This window comes from Gossypium arboreum, chromosome 8 (genome assembly GCF_025698485.1).
Source record: "Gossypium arboreum isolate Shixiya-1 chromosome 8, ASM2569848v2, whole genome shotgun sequence".
Taxonomy (NCBI): domain Eukaryota; kingdom Viridiplantae; phylum Streptophyta; class Magnoliopsida; order Malvales; family Malvaceae; genus Gossypium; species Gossypium arboreum.
Genome location: NC_069077.1, coordinates 41,496,586 through 41,518,679, shown reverse-complemented (window position 1 = coordinate 41,518,679; position 22,094 = coordinate 41,496,586). Strand labels below are relative to the sequence as shown.

Below are 22,094 nucleotides of genomic sequence, written 5' to 3'. Positions count from 1 at the left end.
TCCGTCTAGAATTTCTCTATCTTGGATTTTCTAGTTATATTTATATTGTAACTTGTTGATCATGGCTTGCATTTAGAGCAGGACCTCTAGCTTGTGATTGATGTATATAAAGAACAAGTATGACTATACTTCTGAATTGATCCTGATAGTGTGGTGAAATTTCAAGTCCTAATGTGTATGGTGGATTTCCTTTCTCAAGTAAGTTAATTAGAGTTAATGTATTCAGTTGAGGTACCAGTATTACTTATGCTAACGCATTTGTTATGGTCTTCGATTGGCATGATGAGTGAATTTGGAATGATGCATGTTGAATCGTTCTGTTGACTAGAAGAGAGAACTTTTTTTGAAATATCAATTACGGATGAATAGGTTCTACTTGATTGTTCAATCTGTATGGAATATATGTTTAGAATTTAATGAGATGTGCATGCTTGAAAATAACATTTTATTTCTTCACGGGTAAAAAGACGAATAGTCTAATTAAGAAGTGTATGTTTCCTAGAAGAACCGTATGCGATAAGAAGATCTGATATTGATAATGTGAAGATAATCTGGGTATCTAAAAATGCTGAAACGATCATTGTTTATCTTTGAGTACAAATTCTTGAAATGTTGAAAGTTTAAAGATGTATAGCAAGAATCATCAGAATTATTTTTGTCGTTTGGGAATTAGAATGGAAATAGAAAAGGTTAATATGGATTTTCTTGTTTGGATCATTCCTGTCCTTGAAAGAGGAAAGTGATATATAGCGTTGTTAAACGTTATGAGATGTGTAAATTATGCTGGTATACCCGAATGTAAGCTCACCAGATTCATAGAATTTTGTGTCTTTATAAATTTTGGATATCATGAAATTTTAATCTCCACTAATCGATTGAGATCCGAGTTTCATATCATGATTTCTTTGGAAAGCCAGAAGAGGCTTAGAATAAAGAGTAGCTGAGGGTTGAATTGACAAATAATTAGACTGTGTGAAATTATAAAAAGTATGAGGTTGAGATAAACTGATTAGTTTTACCATTCGAATCTGAAAAGATTCGGGTGCGAATGTATATGTAACATGATGGTATGGATCAAACTTTTGAGTACATGAGCTTTCTGGGAGAGATTAAGTTTCAGTAAAAGTATTGTAAAGTGAATACCACTTATAATTTTTGTATGTAAAATTTAGAGAGACAGGTAGTAAAAGTTTAGCCTGAGGGGAAGTTCATTGACATCGATTATAGGATTAAGGAATCCAAGTGAAAAACCCAAAACCACTTTTCTGGTGAGATTTTTGGGGACGAAAATCCCTAAAGGGGGGAGAAATGTAACATCCCGATTTTGGGCTTAGTCGAAACAATTGTTTCGGGACAAAACTGCGATAAGGAAAATTTCATTTTTATTATATTTTTATGGTCTATGATTTCACAAAATGATTTCGTGAAAATTTCGTTCAAAAATTTCGACATTTGGGCACTAAATTTAGTAAAAAGGACTAAATTGTAAAAAGTGCAAAATTTAAGTTTTATATGTTAGAGGTGTCTAATTGTCATGAAATTTTAAATAGAAGGTCCTTGAATGATATTTAAACCATTGTATAACTTGTTGGACAAAAATGGCCTTGTTTGGGTAAAATTTGAAAGAATAGTAAAAAGGGCATTTTGGTCATTTAAGGGTAAAATGAATTAAAAGACAAATTTTAAACCCCAAATGTGTACCTTTCTTCTTGATACAGTAGAACGTAACAAGAGCAGCCATGGTTAGGGTTTGGTAAGCTTCCAAGCTTAATAGCGAGTGATTCTGAGCTCCGTTTTTAATGTTCTATGTATTTTTGAAATTCCGGTAACATGATTTGCTAATTTCTACCATTATTTTGAGTTAGGATTTATTTTTTAAAACTTTAACTATGAATGATATACATGTATTTTGATGTTAAATGGCAGAATATGAAGGTTGAAATTGTGTTAAACAACTTTTGCTAAGCGATTTTACGTGAAAACGAGTAAAACTACATAATCGGTAAAAATACCTAATGTTCATAAGTACATGTTAGAGTGAGAATTTGATGTTTCCGTAAAAGGGAAAAATGATCATCATGTCATAAAACATAAGAAAATAGGAAGAAGTTTAAATTCTGAACCTTGGGGAAAAAGTGCAAAAATGTAAAAGTTTAGGGGTCAAAATGAAAATTTTTAAAAATATGATTTCTAGACCCGTATGAATAGTGTGACTAATTAGTAGGCTAAATGTGATATTATAGATCAAGGAAATCGAGATTTGGGCTTAAATCGAGAAAATACAAGGTTGTGGACTAGAATGGTAAATTGCCATTTCCGAATCTGAGGTAAGTTTGAACGTAAATAATTTATCATTCTTTTGATTTTATTATATTTTGTTATCATATGAAATGTGGCTGCCTATAGAATGATTATTTGTTGTAAATTGCAAATTGAAAAAGGATTATGAATAAATTGTTACATGTTGGAAAGTGAGGAATTTCTCGGTTGAGCCTTCGGAATAGAAACGATACGAATGATATATTGTGAGGTCATGTGTGTAGTACTAAGTGCACGCTAGTACGTGTACCAGATTATTGGTCGCATGTGTAGTGCTATGTGCAGGCTACTATGAGTACCCGATAACTTCGATCACGTGTGTAGTACTAAGTGCAAGCTACTACGTATATTAGATGGTTAGGTCACGTGTGTAGTACTAAGTGCAGGCTACTACGAGTACCGGATAATCGGTCGCATGTGTAGTACTAAGTGCAGGCTACTATGCGTACCAGATAACTTTGGCTACAAGTGTGAAAATATGTGCAGGCAACTGAGTATTAGTTATTATTTCGAAGAGATATTGTATGAGATTACCTGATACTGGAAATATTATTGGGGCTATCTAATCCCAGATGAATTCATATATTATGAAAATTTTCCTTGATCTTAACGTTAGACGAATATATTGTCAATTTGATTGGGTTATGATCTGCATGGTTCTGTTTTTCTCTGGTATTTTGTTATATTCTGACTATTCAGAATCGATGAGAAATTGTGTATGGTGCCATGATTCTGTCTCTACTGATCATTGCTCTGACTAATTATACACACACACACACATATATATATATGAAGAGCATATGGTTCCAGTCGTATTTGTTGTCAGTGGTTTAAAATGATGTTATTCTGGATTTCTTTATTCTGGGCTTCTCCGTCTAGAATTTCTCTATCTTGGATTTTCTGGTTATATTTATATTGTAACTTGTTGATCATGGCTTGCATTTAGAGCATGACCTCGAGCTTGTGATTGATGTATATAAAGAACAAGTGTGACTATACCTCTGAATTGATCCTGATAGTGTGGTGAAATTTCAAGTTCTAATGTGTATGGTGGATTTCCTTTCTCAGGTAAGTTAATTAGAGTTAATGTATTCAGTTGAGGTACCAGTACTACTTATGCTGATGCATTTGTTATGGTCTTTGATTGGAATGATGAGTGAATTTGGAATGATGCATGTTGAATCGTTCTGTTGACTAGAAGAGAGAATTTTTTTTGAAATATCAATTACGGATGAATAAGGTCTACTTGATTGTTCAATCTGTATAGAATATATGTTTAGAAGTTAATGAGATGTGCATGCTTGAGAATAAGATTTTATTTCTTCACGGGTAAAAAGACGAATAGTCTAATTTAGAAGTGTTTGTTTCCTAAAAGAATCATATGCGATAATAAGATCTGATATTGATAATGTGAAGATAATCTGGGTATCTAAAAATATTGAAACGATCATTGTTTATCTTTGAGTACAAATTCTTGAAATGTTGAAAGTTTAAAGTTGTATACCAAGAATTATCAGAATTATTTTTACCGTTTGGGAATTAGAATGGAAATAGAAAAGTTTAATATAGATTTTCTTGTTTGGATCATTCCTGTCCTTAAAAGAGGATAGTGATATATAACGTTGTTAAACGTTATGAGATGTGTAAATTATGCTGGTATACCTGAATATAAGCTCAATAGATACATAGAATTTCGTCTTTATGAATTTTGGATATCATGAAATTTAATCTCCACTAATCGGATTGAGATCCGAGTTTCATATCATGATTTCTTTGGAAAGCCAGAAGAGGCTTGGAACAAAGAGTAGCTGAGGGTTGAATTGAAAAATAATTGGACTGTGTGAAATTATAAAAAGTATGAGGTTGAGATAAACTGATTAGTTTTACTATTCGAATCTGAAATGATTCGGGTGCGAATGTATATGTAACATGATGGTATGGATCGGACTTTTGAGTACATGAACTTTCTGGCAGAGATTATGTTTCAGTAAAAGTATTGTAAAGTGAATACCACTTATAATTTTGTATGTAAAATTTAGAGAGACAGGTAGTAAAAGTTTAGCCTGAGTGGAAGTTCATTGACATCGATTATAGGATTAAGGAATCCAAGTGAAAAACCCAAAACCACTTTTCTGGTTAGATTTTTGGGGACGAAAATCCCTAAAGGGGAGAGAAATGTAACATCCTGATTTTGGGCTTAGTCAAAACAGTTGTTTCGGGACAAAACTGCGATGAGGAAATTTTCATTTTTATCATAGTTTTATTGTCTACGATTTCTCGAAATGATTTAGTGAAAATTTCGTTCGAAAATTTCAACGTTTTGGCACTCAATTTAGTAAGAAGGACTAAATTGTAAAAAGTGCAAAAGTTGAGTTTTATATGTTAGAGGTGTCTAATAGTCATGAAATTTTAAATAGGAGGTCCTTAAATGATAATTAAACCATTGTATAACTTGTTGGACAAAAATGGCCTTGTTTGGGTAAAATTTGAAATTATAGTAAAAATGGCATTTTGGTCATTTAGAGGTAAAATGAATTAAAAGACAAATTTTAAACCCCAAATGTGTCCCTTTCTTCTTGATACAGCAGAATGTACCAAGAACAGCCATGGTTAGGGTTTGGCCAAGTTACCAAGCTTAGTAATAAGTGATTCCGAGCTCCGTTTTTAATGTTCTATGTAGTTTTGAAATCCCGGTAACATGATTTGCTCATTTCTTCCATTATTTTGAGTTAGGATTTGTTTTTAAAAATTTACCCATGAATGATATGCATGTATTTTGATGTTCAATGGTAGAAAATGAAGGTTGAAATTGTGTTAAACAACTTTTGCTAAGCGATTTTACGCGAAAACAAGTAAAACGACATAATCGGTAAAAATACCTAAGAAAATAGGAAAAATGAGAATTTGATATTGCCATAGAAGGGAAAAATGATCATTATGTCATAAAACATAAGAAAATAGGAAGAAGTTTAAATTCTAAACCTTGGGGCAAAAGTGCAAATATGCAAAAGTTTAGGGGTCAAAATGAAAATTTGTACAAATATGATTTCTAGACCCGTATGAATAGTGTGACTAATTAGTATGCTAAATGTGTTATTATAGATCAAGGAAATCGAGATTTGGGCTTAAATCAGGAAAATACAAGGTTATGGACTAGAATGGTAAATTACCATTTTTGGATCCGAGGTAAGTTTGTACGTATATAATTTATCGATTCTTTGAAATGTGGCTCCCTATAGATTGACTATTTGTTGCAAATTGCAAATTGAAAAAGGACTATGAATAAACTGTAACATGTTGGAAAGTGAGGATTTTCTCGGTTGTGCCTTCGGAATAGAAACGATACGAATGATCTATTGTGAGGTCATGTGTGTAATACTAAGTGCAAGCTACTACGTGTACCGGATTGTTGGTCACATGTGTAGTACTATGTGCAGGCTACTATGGATACCCGATAACTTCGATCACGTGTGTAATACTAACTGCAGGGTACTACGTGTATCAGATAGTTAGGTCATGTGTGTAGTACTCAGTGGAGGCTACTACGTGTATCAGATAGTTAGGTCACATGTGTAGTACTAAGTGCAGGCTACTACTTGTACTGGATAATTGGTCGCTTTTGTAGTACTATGTGCAGGCTACTATGCGTACCAGATAGCTTTGGCTACAAGTGTGAAAATATGTACAAGCAACTAAGTATCTATTATTATTCCGAAGAGTTTAACGGGAAAATCGAATAAGTAAAAATACATGTGAATATGATTAGATGATGAATAAGTGTAGGTATATGTTTATGAAAATTTTGAGCAATATGCTCGATATTTGAGTGAACTTCTATAAGACAAAATAGAGTAAGTGAAATTATGTAAGAGTGAATTTTAGTAGTAAAATAGTGTTGGATAGCAGCAGTTGTGTGACTTTGAAAATTCACCAAAAATTGTGTAAGTTGAATTAATTTTCAAATAAATTATGAAATTAAATATTAATGAGTCTATTTTTATATAAAAGAAACAGGGGAGCATAAGAGTTATATATTATGTGATATTATAATTTTTGTGAGACAGTGTCAGAATGAATTCGAGATCCCCTGTTTTGACTTGGAAAAATTGTTAAACATTTTAGAAAAATAATTATGGGTATAATTTATATACTTAGAATCCTTAATGAGTCTACTTTCAGGATAAAGAGACAAGAACATTATCCGAGTCTCGTACTATGATATAAATAAATTTTAGTGATGAAAGGTTGAAGTTGTCTAACAGCGAAACAGGGGAGACTTTGAATAATAAACTGTACTTATTGACTAGACAAAAAATTCTGAAATTTTTATGGTAGAAATATATATGAGTCTAGTTCCTGGGACTATTTACGGATCTTAATTTGGAGTTTCGTAACTCTAGATATAAATGATTTAGTGACTATAACTCAAGAAAGTAGCTTAACTAGAACATGTGCAAATGTACAATTGAGTTAGTTTTACTATGGAAAGCATGTTAGTAAATTGCTTATTATTTTCATGTGAGCTTAATAAGCGTAAAGCTTACCCTTTCTTTTCCATTTCTTTTAGTGTTGTCAGGTTAGCTCAGGGTTGGAGATCATCAGAGGCAGCATCACACTATCAAACCAACACCTTGAGAGTATAAACACATATGCTAGAATTATCAAGTGAGTGGCATGTATAGGGACCTAGTTTTATAACATGTATGTTATAGGCTTCAAAGGTCTGTATAAGGGACGATATGCATGTGTTTAAGATGTTTTAATTTTGGACAAAAATTTTGTGGCCCGATTTTGTATGTTGTAAATGTTTAAGTCTGGTAACGCCTTGAACCCTATCCCGGTGTTGGATACGGGTGAGGGGTGTTACATTTAGTAGTATCAGAGCTATGGTTTAGTCGATTCTCGGACTAACCTACCAAGTGTAAAATTCTAGGTATAAATGCCACCGATCCGTGATAGTGTGATGTCTCTTGACGTGTATGAGAGCCACTTTGTTTAGACAAAGATACTCTCCAACCGAGCTACACCGACCATGTTGAATGTGATGCTAAAATATGCGAGTAAAGTATAGTCATGACAAACTGAAACTTGGAAAGGTACGAATGAGGATTCATGACATATGTGCATGGTGAAATGAGCTTATCTATGATTAATAGATAATTCCATGATGTATATGATCGATTTATTTGAATAAATGCATGTGTTTGAGTAACTTATCAAAAATATTGATAAGATAAATATTCATGTATATTGGTTGGGATGATTATGATTGGTAAGCTCGTATAACTTGAGTAAATGTATTAAATTGCTTGCACTGAAATTAAATATTAATGAGTCTATTTTTATATAAAAGAAACATGGGGAGCATAAGAGTTATATATTATGTGATATTCTAATTTTTGTGAGACAGTGTCAGAATGAATTCAAGATCTCCTGTTCTGACTTGGAAAAATTGTTAAAAATTGTAGAAAAATAATTATGGGTTATAATTTATATGCTTAGAATCCTTAATGAGTCTAATTTCAGGATAAAGAGACAGAAACATTATTCGAGTCTCGTAATATGAGATAAATAAATTTTAGTGAAGAAAGGTTGAAGCTGTCTAACAGCGAAATAAGGGAGACTTTGAATAATAAACTGTACTTATTGGCTGGACCAAAAATTCTAAAAGCTTTATGGTGGAAATATATATGAGTTTAGTTTCTAGAAACATTGACGGATCTTAATTTGGAGTTTCGTAACTCCAGATATAAATGATTTAGTTTCTGTAACTCAAGAAAGCAACTTAACTAGAACATGTGTAAATGTACAATTGGGTTAGTTTTACTATGGAAATCATGTTTGTAAATTACTTATTATTTTCATGTGAGCTTACTAAGCATAAAGCTTACCCTTTCTATTCCATTTCTTTTAGTGTTGTCAGGTTAGCTCAGGGTTGGATATTGTCGGAGGCAGCATCACACTGTCAAGCTAACACCTTGAGAGTATAAACACATATGCTAGAATTATCAAGTGAGTGGCATGTATAGGGACCTAGTTTTATAACATGTGTGTTATAGGCTTCAAAGGTCTGTATAAGGGACGATATGCATGTGTTTAAGATGTTTTAATTTTGGACAAAAATTTTGTGGCCCGATTTTGCATGTTGTAAATGTTTAAGTACGGAACGCCTCGAACCCTGTCCTGGTGTTGGATATGGGTGAGGAGTGTTACATTTGGTGGTATCAGAGCTATGGTTTAGTCGGTTCTCAGACTAACCTACCAAGTGTAAAAGTCTAGGTATACATGCAATTGATCCGTGATAGTGTGATGTCTCTCGACGCGTATGAGAGCCACTTTGTTTAGACAAAGATACTTTCCAACCGAGCTACACCGGCCATGTTGAATGTGATGCTAAAATATTCGAGTAAAGTATAGTCATGACAAACTGAAACTTGGAAAGGTACGAATGAGGATTCATGACATATGTACATGGTGAAATGAGTTTATCTATGATTAATAGATAATTCCATGATGTATATGATCGATTTATTTGAATAAATGCATGTGTTTGAGTAACTTATCAAAAATATTGATAAGATAAATATTCATGTATATTGGTTAGGATGATTATGATTGGTAAGCTCGTATAACTTGAGTAAATGTATTAAATTGCTTTCACTGATATATATAATTGTAATTATATGTATATGATGATATGTAAGATGAAAGTTTAGACTATGATATACTTATCCATGTTTGTTTAGCCCTTAAATGATATTATGTGCTTGATTTGTCTTATTTAATGAATGGATAAGTAGGATTATCTAGGAAACATGGAAATACATGTATAAGTACACTTGTTTAAATGAGATAACTGGAAAGTGAGTGTAAAATCAATATGAATGTTAGTTACTCAAAATGAATGACATGATTGAGATATGATTGCTATGATGAAAACTGTGTTACATGTATATGTATATGAGAGTTGAGTCAGAGGCCCTACGACCCTCTTCTCCTTACCAAAGTGGTGTTTTATAATGGAAATTCCTAAGATTTATGTTGAATGAGTTTCAAGGAGAGAAACCAAAGAGTTCAATGATAGAATGGTTATAAGCATGATTAGAGATTGAGAATGGGTTGATAAGTACAAATATGAGCTAGAAAGATATCGGATTGACCGAAAGATTGTTTAATTTTCGCAACATCGCAGTTAGAGAAAAAGGATAATTTTGTTAAAACCATCTATCTTGGTATGATGTCAAGAAATGTATTGATTGAAATTCCCTAATGAATTGGTTTTCTTAGTAAAGGGTATATTATGGAATTTAGGATGGCAGAAATAGTTAAAGGAATAATGTTAGAAATATGAAATGTTCAAGCGTGGTAATTACAGTGAAAAGTTTGTGACTGTCTCTATTGAGATATTGTATGAGATTATCTGATATTGGAAATATTATTGGGGCTATCTAATCCCTGATGAATTCTTATATAATGAAAATGTTCCTTGATCTTAACGTTAGATGAATATATTGTCAGTCTAATTGGATTATTATCTACATGGTTTTGTTTTTCTCTAGTATTTTGTTATATTCTGCCCATTGAGAATCGATGAGAAATTGTGTATGGTTCCATGATTCTGTCTCTACTGATCATTGCTCTGACTGATTATACACACACACACACACACACATATATATATATATGAAGAGCATCTAGTTCCAGTCGTATTTGTTGTTAGTGGTTTAAAATAATCTTATTCTGGATTTCTTTATTCTGGGCTTCTCCGTCTAGAATTTCTCTATCTTGGATTTTCTAGTTATATTAACTTGTTGATCATGGCTTGCATTTAGAGCATGACCTCCAGCTTGTGATTGATGTATATAAAGAACAAGTATGACTATACCTCTGAATTGATCCTGATAGTGTGGTGAAATTTCAAGTCCTAATGTGTGTGGTTGATTTCCTTTCTCAAGTAAGTTAATCAAAGTTAACGTATTCAGTTGAGGTACCAGTATTACTTGTGCTAACGCATTTGTTATGGTCTTCGATTGGCATGATGAGTGAATTTGGAATGATGCATGTTGAATCGTTCTGTTTACTAGAAGAGAGAAGTTTTTTGAAATATCAATTACGGATGAATAAGGTCGACTTGATTGTTCAATCTGTATGGAATATATTTTTAGAATTTAATGAGATGTGAATGCTTAAGAATAAGATTTTATTTCTTCACGGGTAAAAAGACGAATAGTCTAATTAAGAAGTGTATGTTTCCTAGAAGAATCGTGTATGATAAGAAGATCTTATATTGATAATGTGAAGATAATCTGGGTATCTAAAAATGCTGAAACGATCGTTGTTTATCTTTGAGTACAAATTCTTGAAATGTTGAAAGTTTAAAGATGTATAGCAAGTATCATCAGAATTATTTTTGCCGTTTGGGAATTAGAATGGAAATAGAAAAGGTTAATATGGATTTTCTTGTTTGGATCATTCCTGTCCTTAAAAGAGGAAAGTGATATATAGCATTGTTAAACGTTATGAGATGTGTAAATTATGTTGGTATACCCCAATGTAAGCTAACCAGTTTCATAGAATTTTGTGTCTTTATGAATATTGGATATCATGAAATTTTAATCTCCACTAATCGGATTGAGATCCGAGTTTCATATTATGATTTCTTTGGAAAGCCAAAAGAGGCTTGGAATAAAGAGTAGCTGAGGGTTGAATTGACAAATAATTGGACTGTGTGAAATTATAAAATGTATGAGGTTGAGATGAACTAATTAGTTTTACTATTAAAAACTGAAAAGATTCGGGTGTGAATGTATATGTAACGTGATGGTATGGATCTGACTTTTGAGTACATGAGCTTTCTGGTAAAGATTAAGTTTCAGTAAAAGTATTGTAAAGTGAATACCACTTATAATTTTTGTATGTAAAATTTAAAGAGACAAGCAGTAAAATTTTAGCCTGAGTGAAAGTTCTTTGACATTGATTACAGGATTGATGAATCCAAGTGAAAAATCCAAAACCACTTTTTTGGTGAGATTTTCGGGGACGAAAATCCCTAAATGGGGGAGAAATGTAACATCCTAATTTTGGGCTTAGTCGAAACAGTGGTTTCGGGACCAAAAATCCGATGAGGAAATTTTCATTTTTATTATATTTTTACGGCCTACGATTTCAAGAAATGATTTCGTGAAAATTTTGTTCGAAAATTTCGACATTTGGGCACTCAATTTAGTAAAAAGGACTAAATTGTAAAAAGTGTAAAAGTTGAGTTTTATATGTTAGAGGTGTCTAATTGTCATGAAATTTTAAATAGGAAGTCCTTAAATGACAATTAAACCATTGTATAACTTTTTGGACAAAAATGGCCTTGTTTGGGTAAATTTTGAAAGAATAGTAAAAAGGGCATTTTGGTCATTTAGGGGTAAAATGAATTAAAAGACAAATTTTAAACCCCAAATGTGTCCCTTTCTTATTGATACAGCAGAATGTACCAAGAGCAGCCATGTTTAGCGTTTGGCCAAGCTTCCAAGCTTAATAGTAAGTGATTCCGAGCTCCGTTTTTAATGTTCCATGTATTTTTGAAATCCCGGTAACATGATTTGCTCATTTCTACCATTATTTTGAGTTAGGATTTATGTTTAAAAATTTACCCATGAATGATATGCATGTATTTTGATGTTTAATGGTAGAATATGAAGGTTGAAATTGTGTTAAACAACTTTTTCTAAGCGATTTTACGTGAAAACGAGTAAAACGACATAATCGGTAAAAATACCTAATGTTCATAAGTACATGTTAGAGTGAGAATTTGATGTTGCCATAAAAGATAAAAATTATCAGCATGTCATAAAACATAAGAAAATCAAAAGAAGTTTAATTTCCGAACCTTGGGGAAAAAGTGCAAATATGCAAAAGTTTAGGGGTCAAAATGAAAATTTTTAAAAATATGATTTTTTGACCCATATGAATAGTGTGACTAATTAGTAGGCTAAATTTGATATTATAGATTAAGGAAATTGAGATTTGGGCTTAAATCGGGAAAATTCAAGGTTATGGACTAGAATGGTAAATTGCCATTTATGGATTCGAGGTATGTTTGTACGTAAATAATTTATAGATTCTTTTTATTTTCTTATATTTTGTTATCATACGAAATGTGGCTTCTTATAGAATGATTATTTTTTGTAAATTGCAAATTGAAAAAGGACTATGAATAAATTGTAACATGTTGGAAAGTGAGGAATATCCCAGTTGAGCCATCGGAATAGAAACGATACGAATGATCTATTGTGAGGTGACGTGTGTAGTACTAAGTGCAGGATACTACGTGTACCGAATTATTGGTCGCATGTGTAGTATTAAGTGCAGGCTACTATGCGTACCCGATAACTTCAATCACGTGTGTAGTACTAAGTGCAGGCTACTATGTGCATCAGATGGTTAGGTCACGTGTGTAGTACTAAGTGCAGGCTACTACGTGCACTGGATAATTGGTCACATGTGTAGTACTAAGTGCAGGCTACTATACGTACCAGATAGCTTTGGCTACAAGTGTGAAAATATGTGCAGGCAACTGAGTATCAGTTTATTCCGAAGAGTTCAACGGGAAAATCAATTAAGTAAAAATACATGTGAACATGATTATATGATGAATAAGTGCAGGTATATGTTTAAGAAAATTTTGAGCAATATGCTCGATATTTGAGTGAACTTCGATAAGACAAAATGAATTAAGTGAAATTATGTAAGAGTGAATTTTATTAGTAAAACAGTGTTGCATAGCAGCAATTGTGTGACTTTGAAAATTCACCAAAAATTGTGTAAGTTGAATTAAATTTCAAATAAATGATGGAATTAAATCTTAATGAGTCTATTTTTTTATAAAAGAAACCAGGGGAGCAAAAGAGTATATTATATGATATTCTAACTTTTGTGAGACAGTGTCAGAATGAATTCTAGATCCTCTGTTCTGACTTGGAAAATTTGTTAAAAATTGTAGAAAAATAATTATGGGTTATAATTTATACGGTTAGAATCCTTAATGAGAAAGATTATCTGAGTCTCGTACTATGAGATAAATAAATTTTAGTGAAGAAAGGTTGAAGCTATCTAATTGCGAAACAGGGGAGAATTTGAATAATAAACTGTACTTATTGGATGGACCAAAAATTCTTAAAATTTTGTGGTGGAAATATATATGCGTCTAGTTTCTTGGGAAATTTACAGAACTTAATTTGGAGTTTTGTAACTCCAAATGTAAATGATTTAGTGACTGGAACTCAAGAAAGTAGCTTAACCAGAACATGTGTAAATGTACAATTGGGTTAGTTTTACAATGAAAAACATGTTAGTAAATTACTTATTATTTTCATGTGAGCTTACTAAGCGTAAAGCTTACCCCCTCTTTTTCATTTCTTTTAGTGTTGTCAGGTTAGCTCAGGGTTGGAGATCGTCGGAGGCAGCATCACACTGTCAAGCCAACACCTTGAGAGTATAAACACATATGCTAGAATTATCAAGTGAGTGGCATGTATAGGGACCTAGTTTTATAACATGTGTGTTATAGGCTTCAAAGGCCTATATAAGGGACGATATGTATGTGTTTAAGATGTTTTAATTTTGGAAAAAAATTTTGTGGCCCGATTTTGCATGGTGTAAATGTTTAAGTCTGGTAACACCTCGAACCCAGTCCTGGCGTTGGATACGGGTGAGGGCTGTTACAAAAACACTTCAATGTGACACACCAAATTTGGCCATGGCATCTGGGCCGGGTTTGGGGTGTTACATTTAGTGGTATCAGAGTCCAGGTTGCAAAACTTGGGTAGTGAATTGGGCCTTATTACTTGGTTTCTTTTTGTGTTTTAAAAAAAATATTTTTGATTAGATCACAATGTTTTGGAAAAAGGGAAGTCTTGCTGAGTGGCACACCGAGTCTCCGACGTCGAACCAAGTAAGTAATTTTACTCTTAAATTTGTTTAATTTATTATACAGTAAACAGTTAGAGGGCTACTCTAGATGATTTTGTTAGAATGGAACCAAAGCCAGCAGGAACATGAAATTGTAGAGGATTTTCAAAAACAATCTTCTCTTTAATTACTTCCATAAAACATCAAGTTAATTATTGAAACTAACTAAGACTTAATAAAATATCTAATCCAGATATTACACGAATCGACGATGAGTGCTAGAAAATGTGCAAGGGGCCGTGGCTTAGGCCGCGAAAGTTTTAGGGCTGAATCGTCGGCATCGGGCCATGCCCAATGTTGGAGTAGAAGAGGCTCCGACCTCACCTGTGGTTAGGAATAGACCGTATGATTGGGCAGCGGGAGAAGATGCATTCTCGCAAGTAATGCTGAGAATTTTGGAAAGGATCGCTTGGACAAATAATGGTAGCGAAAATCGGGGGGTCCATTCCGGAGCAACTTCATTTGAACGGTGCTGAGATCTTTAAGGGCGTGGCTGGCGTGGCTCCTAATGTGGCAGAATATTGGTTAGAGTTCACTGAAAGGATAATGGAGGACCTGGACTGCTCACTTGAGCAAAAGTTGAAAGGAGTAGTGTCACTGCTTAGGGAAGAAGCTTACCAGTGGTGGTTGACAGTGAAAGAAGGCACCCAACCGGAGCGGGTCACTTGAAAGTTTTTCAAAGCTGCATTCCAATGGAAGTATGTGGGTGCAAGCTATGTTGATGCTAGAAGGAAGGAGTTTCTGAATTTGACCGAAGGGAACAAATTAGAGGCAGAGTATGAGGCGGAGTTTTTACGCCTTAGTAGGTATACGAAAGTAACAGTGGCAACGGAGTATGAGCATTGCATGAGGTTTAAGGATGGACATAGAGATAGCCTCAAGGTACTAATAGCTCTACAAAGGGAGCAAGTTTTCTCGGGGTTGGTGGAGAAGGCAAAGATAGCAGAGGAGGTAAAGCGCACTGAGTGCTTAAATTGGAAGAAAGAAAGGGTAGGAATAAGAGGGAGGTGAAACTCCTAGTGTAGGACATATGCCTAGGGCTAAGGCCAGAGTTAATGGGCCAGATAGAGTAGGGCCCCCTGTTGTTAATCCAGGGGTGCCACTTTGTGCTGATTGTGGGAAAGGTCATGTAGGCGAGTGTTGGAAGAGGATGGGAGCTTGTCTATCTTGTGGATCTATGGAGTATAGGATCAAAAATTGCCCTAGAATGTCAGCTCAGGTGCCGGTCGTGGACCGAGGTGGTGTACAACCACCGAAGGGTGGTCGGCTACCCCTGAGAGGCCGTGATCAGGCCAGGGGTGGAAACAGTTTGGGTCATAGAGCACCAAACAGAGGCGCTAATCATGCTGAGGTGAGACAGCCAGCTTTGGTCTATGCAGCACGTCGTCAAGATGATGGAGATGCTCTAGAGGTAAATAATTGTTCGTACTTACCCATAGTGTGCTATTTACCTAAGTTGGAATTAGAGTGCGCAGCGGAAGTGTGGTGTGGTAGTCTGTGTTAGTAGTTGGAAATTTGGAGGACGAAATTTCTTTTAGGGGGTAGAGTTGTAATGCCCCAAAAATCCCTAAATCTTGAATTTTTCTTTTTTTGCTTAATAATCCCGGTTAAGTGCTAATTACGCAAAGGTAGGTCTTGGTCAAGGTTTGAGTTCGAATTAAGGGGTAGAAGAAATTATAAGTTAATTATTAAAAGAATCAGGGTTGGCAAGTAGTTGGGCTTTTAAATAAAGATAGGGGAAAATAGCAGCAAAGAGCCTAGTAGAACAGTGGCTAAGTGACGCCACTTAGAGTGTAGGGAGGTGGCATTAATAGCTTACAAGGAGGTCCAAGGTTCGAATCCTAGCTTAGTGTTTTTAGAAGTTTAATTTTGACCTTCTAGAAGGATGAGAGTTGCGTGAAAGTGGACTCCAAGGGAAGTGTTCAGGAGAGAAAATTAATGAAAGGATCAAGGGGTTATCAGGGAGAAAAACGAGGAGATGAGAAGGGAGAAGTGATGGAGTCGAATGGGGAATTGGGCATGGGAAAATTCAGCTATAAGGCTTATAAATAGGTGCCAAATGCTAGGGTATGAAGCTAATGACCGAATTTCCTTCACCCTGTTACCAGAAACTCTTTTCTCTAAAAGTTGAAAACCCTCTGCTTTTCTTTTGTTTTTCTCGTTCCTTGTGCCGAATTCTATTCTTCCTCTACCTCATTGCTGACTTTTCTTTCTTTTTCCTTGGAGCCTAATAACCCTTTTTTGCCATACAAAATCCTAAAGGGCCGAACCTCTTTGGCCGAATACCCTTGGTGCAATCACTACTCCTTCTACTTCGGTTAAATCTAGTGTAAGTGTTGTTCTCCTAATCAGTTTCTTTGCTAAGTATCGAATATTTTCCCTCACTCTTTCTAATCAACTATGGTAGGGAATTAGTATAGGATCTCAGATCTTAGCACATTGCTGAATTGCCCTTTAGGTGCTGTAGTTTTGGTAAGTATTCCTCATCCATTGGCTAAGGTTGGCCGAAGAGCCATAGTAAGGTAAGGGGACTTTTGTTGGATATGAGTCACCTATTGTTCTGGTTTTAATAGTTACAATTGGTGTAGATCTAGGTGTTGATTGTGGTTAGTAAAGGGGCTATTATACTTATCACGCAAGGTAAGGTTAAAGTGAGATTCTGGCTTTTGGTAAAGTACTCAATAAGTATGTGAGATTAATCTTTGAGTGATATCGATTGTAGGTTTATGCTAAGGAAATCACAGCACGCTTGCCTACCAGGTGTGTACATACACTGCACACACAAGTAGATCGGCAAAAGCCAAAAAGTCGTAATGCCGAAAAGCTAAAAGTTTGGCTACGATAGTCTTGCGAGTACATGAACATTCATAAGGGGGAGACCAATAGGTTGCCTAAGACCCAGAGCAATTTCGTGGGCTTGGGTTGTGATTTAGCCATACGGGTCAGAATGGGCTAAGTGGGCCCGATTGGCTGTTGGGCCCATAATGGGCAAAAACTGAATATTGATGCTATGTGATAGGAATTTGTATGTGAGCATGAATATGAATATGACTGGGCCTAACGGGCCATATAAATGTGATTTGGGCCTAATAGGCCATATACAGGTGATTTGGGCGTAATGGGCCATATGAATATGAATGGGCTTAATGGGTCAGATACAGGTATGTGAATTTGTTTGGGACTTTGTAAGGGGTTTTGAGCCTAGTATATGATAACTACATAAGACTTAATTAATATATTGCGACCGTGAACAAGTTATAGGATTAAGGTGTGGCAACGGGTATATGCATGTCTAGGATTAGATCTAGGGAGAGCTTGGTACTTAAGCGGTCTTAATGACCTACCTCCTCTTCTCTGAAATCCTACCTAGTGCATAGTATTTGTTCAACTTAGCTCACGAGACTTGTTTATGGGCCAAGGTAAGTGAAAACCGTCATTAAGGGAAAATTATTGAAATGCCCCTAAGGGCGAAAATGACCAAAATACCCCTAAGTGTTGAATGTAAGTTTTATTGATGTGACATGTATACATATGATATTCTGCTTAGGTTGCATATGGGGTGGGAACTATGGAACGGAGGAAGTATATGAGGATCGCATGGTTGCCTGACAATCGTGGATCCACCAACGGCTTTTAAAGCCCAATATGTAAATGAAGGTAGTTCCGCAACCGGGCTACCATTGGTGTGTGGGCTGGGTGGGTCGATATTTATAACCTCACATGGTGTGATAGGGGATGGAGCTAGTGTGTAGCGGATGGATAATTTGGACGGGATTGCATTGCATGTTTGATGATTTCTCTTTGAGTGCTTGTTTTTCATCCAGGGTTGTACACACTGAATTTGCGAAAACTCACCCCCTCTTTTATTTTATTTTTAGGTGATGCTCAGTAGAAGGTTAGATGTTTGGAGGGACTCTTGGTGGTGGCTAGCAAGATAATTGGACTTGGTTTTTAAGCATTTAAGTTTTATTTCTTTTAAGTGTGTTCGGATCGATTGTAATAAGGTTTTCATTATGTTATTATTACTTGAATTATTATTATTATTTTTTACGAGAAGTTGAACATGGATTTCTTAAATTATAGTATGTTTCCTATGTTTTCGAAACTCATTTTTCTTTTAAAAAAATAAAATTTTTTAAACAAGGCTTTCGTAACTGAAAGGTTTTTTTTAGTTAATTAAGGTTTCTCATTTTAAGAAGGGTTTTCAATGAAAATAAGGTTTTCGCTAAAACACTTCAATGTGACACACCAGATTCGGACATAACGTCCAGGTCGGGTTTGGGGTGTTACAGATATTGAGGCAACCTAATTCGAATTGAAACCAGTGATGCTTCAAATGCTACAAACGATGGGCCAATTCAGTGGTATGCCCATGGAAGATCCACATCTCCACCTTCGGTTGTTTATAGAGGTGAGTGACTCATTCAAGATAGCCGATGTGACTGAAGACGCACTAAGGTTGAAGTTGTTTCCGTACTCGTTACGAGATCGAGCACGAACATGGCTCAATTCATTGCCACCAAGTTCCATATCTACATGGCAAGAATTAGAAGAGAAATTTTTGGTTAAGTATTTCCTGCCTAGCAAGAACACTAAGTTGAGGAACGAGATCACAACTTTTCGACAATTGGATGACGAGTCTTTGTATGAGGCTTGGGATAGATTCAAAGAGTTACTTCATAAGTGTCCTCATCATGGGATTCCTTATTGTATCCAGTTCGAGGCATTCTATAATGGTCTCAATGTGCATACAAGATTGATGGTAGGTGCTTCTGCGAATGGTGCAATTTTGTCTAAGTCTTATAATGAGGATTATGAGATCATCGAGGTGATCGCGAGCAAAAACTATCAATGGCCAAAAATTAAATAGCTTCAGGAAGACGTATAGCCGGAGTTCATGAAGTTGATGCTCTGATGTCCTTATCAGCTACGGTATCGTCTATTTCCTCTATGTTAAAGTAGTTTACCTCTAATAGTGTTAATAATTTTGCAGCTCAATTACCAACTCCATTTTAAGTAGTTTCCTATGTGTACTGTGGGGAAGGTCATTCATTCAAGAATTGCCCATTGAATCCCGAGTCAGTGTACTATGTAGGGAACCAGCACTAAAATACCAACTTCTATATCCTTCATGGCGTAATCACCCCAACTTTTCTTAGAGCAACCAAGGAAATAGACCAAACAACAACTTTATGCTGCATAGACTCATCCAATCTCAAGGGTTTAATCAACAAGCTCCAAAACCACCATAAGATGAGGCATCAAATAGTTTGGAGAACTTGTTGAAAGAATATATGGCAAAGAATAACACTTTGATCCAAAGCCAAGCAGCAACACTGAAAAATTTGGAAAACCAAATGGGCTAGTTAGCTATAGAGCTTCGTAATAGACCGCAAGGAACCCTTCCAAGTGATACTAAGAATCCAAGAAACTTGGGTAAAGAACATATCAAGGCAGTGGCATTGCGAAGTGGTAAAATTCTGAAACCCTAATTGATTGAGGTAGAAGATAAGCCCATTGAGAAGAATCAACCAGCTATTGAAATTCCTACACCAGAGGAATCAAAATCTGCAAAGACTGACAAGGTAAATCCTAACTTAGTGAATTCAGATACTTTAACATCTACTTTAGATGCAGATTTACCTATTCAAAAAAGTTGCTCGGTTCAACCGAAAGTTTCATCACCTCCATATCCGTAAAAATTGCAGCAACACAAGTAGAAACATACCCCTATCTACATAAGATCAACCAAGATCAATACGAATGTAACATGCATAATCAAGAAGTTTTTGGATGTTCTGAAGTAGTTACACATCAATATTCCGTTGGTGGAGGCTTTAGAACAAATGTCGAATTATGTGAAGTTTATGAAGGATGTACTATCCAAGAAGAAATGACTGAGTGAGTATGAGACTGTCGCCTTGACAAAGGAGTGCAGTACATTCTTGCAGAACAAGCTGCCACCGAAATTGAAGGATCCATGAAGCTTTACGATACCCTGTAACATTGGTGAATCTTACTATGGTAAAGGTTTGTGTAACTTAGGAGCAAGTATCAACTTGATGCCTTAGTCTATTTTCAATATGCTAGGGATAGGAGAAGTAAGACCTACAACTGTGATGCTTTAGCTAGCAGATTGATCTTTAGTGTACCCCGAAGGAATGATCGAGGATGTTTTGGTAAGAGCTGATAAATTTATTTTTTCTGCTGATTTCATTATTTTAGATTTTGAAATAAATAAGGAAGTGGCAATTGTCCTTGGGAGACCTTTCCTAGCCACGGAAAGAACATTAATTGATGTGTAGAAAGGCGAACTCACCATGCGAGGTCAAGGCAATTAGGTAACTTTTAACATTCTTCAAGAAATGAAATTTCCCGATCTGGCAAAAGATTGTTCAGTTATGGAAGAGATAGAAACTTTTATTTCTAAAGAAAGCAATTTTGAAGAAGATCCATTAGAGAAAGCCTTAGTGTAATGCCCCAAAATATAGGTACTTATTTTCTATATGTTGTGTAATGCAATTGCATGTCTACTTCAGTGGTTAAGTGTCTTGGGAAGTGCCTGAGAAGTCTTGGGTTCAAGCCTTGGCAGTTGCAAAAAGCTTTGTTTTTTAGAATAAAAGCCTTGCTTTTAAATAGTGGGTTCTTAAATAATTGTGGGAAAATCAAGTCATAAAAATGCCGTTGGTCCAAGGGATACTGGCGTGTGACTGCTACTAGGAGGCTTGAGTTCGAGTCGTGTTGCGTGCAAGGGGTGTTTTATTTTGCATGTTGCCGTGTGAGAGGTTGTGTCTCAGTAGAACTCTGTTGCTTAGACGGTTGAAGTGTAGGGGAGTATGTAGCCGAAATTTAGGAGAAGAAAAGGGGTTTTGGATGGTAATCAGTTGAGGGTGTTTTGGAGAGATTTTAGGAGAGAGTTATGGGTGGTTGAGGTGTGTGGAGGTAGTTTGCTGATTGTGGGAACTCCATTATGCCAATTCGGTCATAGGCTCTTGGTACCGAAAATTGTAAGGTTTTGCTCCCAATTTTCGGTAGTTCTTACTTCTTTTGCTTCTTGTCCTTCTTTAGTTTTGTGGTATTGTTTGGTAGCCAAATGCTAAGTGTGACCATTTGGGGAACTTGTCATTTGGATTTTGTTCTTTGGCCGATTGTCCTCTATCTTTTCCCCTCTCAAACATTGACCTATTGCTCTTATTGCCCTTCCTTCTCATCATCTTAGTTGTTGTGGCCAAATACCCCTTTTCTCTCCTCATCTTTTTTTCTTCGGCTTTTGTCAAATGTTCCTTCTCATATTGTTTAAACCAAATACATCTACTCTTCCCCCCTCATTTCTGCCTTTCAGTTCTTTTCTCCTTCCATGTCTGTGGGTTAGCCGAATACTTCACCCCATTTAGTTTTTTTTTTGTTTTGAGCTAGTTGAGGTTCTCTGACAAATCAGTAAGTGCTCATGTTTCCCTTTTGTTTCTCTCTATCGTTGTGATCTTTTTTCTTACATCATCCTGTGTTGCTGACTCTTGAAAAAGGTAGAATCATTCCGTTTGCCTCTGTTATCCTCTGTACTTTTGGCTCTTGGGTGAAGACAGGTCAATTTCTTCTATCAACCATTCTTAGTTCTACGTGGTGATAAGTTGTTGTTTTTTTGGTTCTAGTTATTTCCGTTCATAATGATAGTTAAAGAGATTAGGATACAATGCAGGTTGTGCAAAGGATTTTGTGATCACTGGTTTAAGAAGGGATTAAATCGTACTTGCTTAACAAAGGTAAGTAACATGTACCATATTGGGGATTAAGTGTTAATAAGAGGGTGTTTAACC

At 35.3% G+C, this 22,094-nt stretch overlaps 1 non-coding gene across 1 annotated transcript; it reads right to left on the bottom strand.

Annotated features, from left to right (window-relative positions):
* Positions 1 to 18,874: 18,874 nt before the first annotated feature.
* On the bottom strand, positions 18,875 to 18,981 carry LOC128280046 (small nucleolar RNA R71). Its single transcript, XR_008270228.1, has one exon. It is a non-coding gene; the product is annotated as a small nucleolar RNA R71 (small nucleolar RNA).
* Between the last annotated feature and the right edge of the window lie 3,113 nt (positions 18,982 to 22,094).